Raw genomic sequence first — 3,115 nt, forward strand, 5'->3', positions numbered from 1 at the left:
TTTTCCGTATCTAAAAGTCCATATATGTGTTGCGAGAGTCTTTACCAACGGATTGGGATGCGTAGCCTTATCTGGTGTTGCTAGTGCATAATGCAACGCTTGTACTATCGTTCGTAAAAGTGACCGTTGCAAGAGTACAACACATAAAACCTATTTTTACAACACTTATGTACGTTGATGCTTAATGTACATGAATCTAAATCTGATTGATACGCAATAGAGAATTTGGAAGGCTTTAGATGTTGGTGCATATGTAATATGAATAATATTGTGTAATGTCAACAATTAAATTAATGCTCCACATAATGATGATAATTATGTGTATCAAGTGAGGAAAAAAAAGAGAATATACTCACAAGAGGAAGAATCATATATCAGATAAAACTGTTGGATTACAACAATGGATATTACAGGAGGAACATCATCCAAATGTGATGCACAATCTAAAATTTTCTTGACAGCAAAATCTAAACTAAAATCATTCATCAATATCCCTACAACTTGACTAAAACTAACTGAGGAACATCATCCAACAGGAACATCCCACAACTTAACTAAAATTGAAAGCATCCATCATCATCATCATGAACCAGAATATCATCGTCGTCATCATCATCATCATCATTGCAGTATACTTGTTACGCACCCATATAATCATCCATATATCTTTTCAATCTACAACAAAAATAACAAAATGAACTATTAACACATAATGCATTGACATGATACAAGTAGTGATAAAGGCAGGATATTAGACACGTACAAACGTTGAGGGCCATGCAATATATTTTTTCTGCATTACCATTAGTATAGCAGTTTTTGCGAATCTGTACCAAATCTTTAGTTTTCGCAAGTTTTGTATTACACTGCCCAAAATGCATTTTAATTTCAGCACCATTAAGTTTAAATCCGGGATCATAACTTAGAACTGTAGCAAGAACTACGTCCTTGTTATGATTCTGGAAATATACCAGCATGAGTGTTAGTGATCATTGATGACTAATCCAGACGCCATAATATACGACATAGCCTACAGAACAATATGGCTCAATAACATTATATGGACAGATAGAACCTAGCATGGCTCAATGTTCATGGACACAATGAGCGGTAGTACAGTAGGGAGAGGGAGAGTGTATACCTTCCATGGTGTCGCCCTACATCAAGTTGGTGCATGCAGCTGCAATGCCAAGGGAAAATGGTTACATGTGTCTTGTGCATCTCTAGAACAGCGCAACACAAGTAAAGCTTCACCAAGTTCCATTCTACTTAATAAAATAAGAGAATCTATATTTGTCCCGTTCTATGTGCCCTAGTTACTATCTTGGCAACTTTACATCTTACTCAATGAATTTATCCCTGAGTTAGTTAGACTAGTCATCAACCAGTGTGTCTGCACAACAATTTTAGTTTGCCATGTATAGCTATAACATTTTTATGTAATAAAAAATAAAACCACCAGTTTTAAAAGAAGCATACTTTTAACTAATTGAGAAATATTACATGTGATACTGTGTTGGCTTACATGTGGCTGAAATAAATTTATTTTCATAAATGCATTCATACATACTATGTATCATTCCTATAAATAAACTTTCCAAATTATAATTTAAATTTAAATGTCTCTGATCCAGGGTTAGTAAATATATAGAGGATATTAGTCAATATCATGATTTCCTTTAATTACATAGCAGGAGTCTAAATCTTGTGTGCTCCTAAAATTAGCTATCTAGGAACCCCAAATGAACCCAATGCTTTAGTGAGTTGGTGTAAGAAAAAGGAAACCACTTTCTAGTTAGCAAAAAAACTAAAGCTAATGTACAGGAATATCTATATAATATAAATCTTCATTAAGAAAATGTTTTCTGAAATAAACACATAGATCACTCAAATCTTCTACATAAGAAGCACATCCAATGATTATGTTATGGTTGGCTGGAGGCAGCAGTCCAACACAACTGTTTGGAACTTTGATTATGTGGTGCTGCTGGAGGCGACCAGAGCTGCAGATCACCGCAATTGGATGCTTTCACTCCCTACAACACAATCGAGTCAAGAGGAGTACTCATCAAAACATGCGTACATGATAGGTTTTTTTCTTAATAAAATAATAGTGATTGTATAGTTCTTTCTTCTGTTATGAGTTTAAAGGATGGAGAATAGAACACAAATCGCCATACTGCCATTTCCTTCACTGGACGGCCTCACCGCCAAAGATGCCCGCGGCCGCCTAATCTGCTTCAAACTACCGTTGGTACACCTCCACTGCCACATGAACCATCGTTAGATTGATTTAGTAATTAGCCTACAACAATATATGTTGGCCATGGTCAAAACCTGCAACAGGAGAATACTAAAGATTGGAAAAGAAAATAACTAGGGCCTTTGAGATATATACTGTATTAATTACTTGTAGACCCCCACCTGAATTTTAACCATGCCTAGGTGTTTTTTGTACTAATTGCCTCAAACACACTGGTTACTGTGTATATGGGCTTCAGAATCCCTCCCTACAATGATGTTACCCTAGAAAGAATATGCAGCTAGGAGTTGATTTCTAGCCACTAATGCTTGCAAGGCAGCAGCATAGTAGGTGTATTTGCCATGGTTGAAGGCCATGCCGACCTTCCCAGCCTCAACACATGGTGACTGAGTCGAGCATGTGGTCGTCCTCTGCTTTGACACTTTAGTAGCAAAACAAAATCAAATTGACCTCAACCAGTAGGCACTTGATCCCAAACAGTAGAAAATCCTAACAACACCAGAACAACAATGTCTCTTGTTGTGCCACGAACCAGAGCAGAGGGAGGAGTGGACCAACTCACTTGAAGCCGGAGGAGGAGGAAGCTCGTGGCTGCTTCATCCCGAGCCGCAGCAAGGTTGTCCACTGCCCGTTCCTCCGCGCACATCTACATGAGAAGTGAAGAGCAGATGTTAGAGAAGGGACAGAGAGAGAGGATGAAGCCAAGGGAAGGGATGCACTCACCGGAGGAGACGAGGACGACATGGCCACTGACACTGGATCCGACGCCCGAAACCCTAGCCATGCGGGATGGGTCGCGGGTGGGCTTTGGTGGCAGCAAGCACTCGATCTAGCTGGATGGGAAGGCTCCAT

The 3,115-nt window shown here is 38.9% G+C and overlaps 1 long non-coding RNA gene across 1 annotated transcript; it reads right to left on the reverse strand.

Moving 5' to 3' along the window:
- Window positions 1-383: 383 nt before the first annotated feature.
- LOC119281481 lies at window positions 384-2,901 on the reverse strand. Its single transcript, XR_005138428.1, has 3 exons — window positions 2,826-2,901; window positions 1,142-2,265; window positions 384-675 (listed from the first exon to the last, which is right to left on the reverse strand). It is a non-coding gene; the product is annotated as an uncharacterized LOC119281481 (long non-coding RNA).
- Between the last annotated feature and the right edge of the window lie 214 nt (window positions 2,902-3,115).

Source organism: Triticum dicoccoides, chromosome 3B (assembly GCF_002162155.2).
Source record: "Triticum dicoccoides isolate Atlit2015 ecotype Zavitan chromosome 3B, WEW_v2.0, whole genome shotgun sequence".
Lineage (NCBI taxonomy): Eukaryota > Viridiplantae > Streptophyta > Magnoliopsida > Poales > Poaceae > Triticum > Triticum dicoccoides.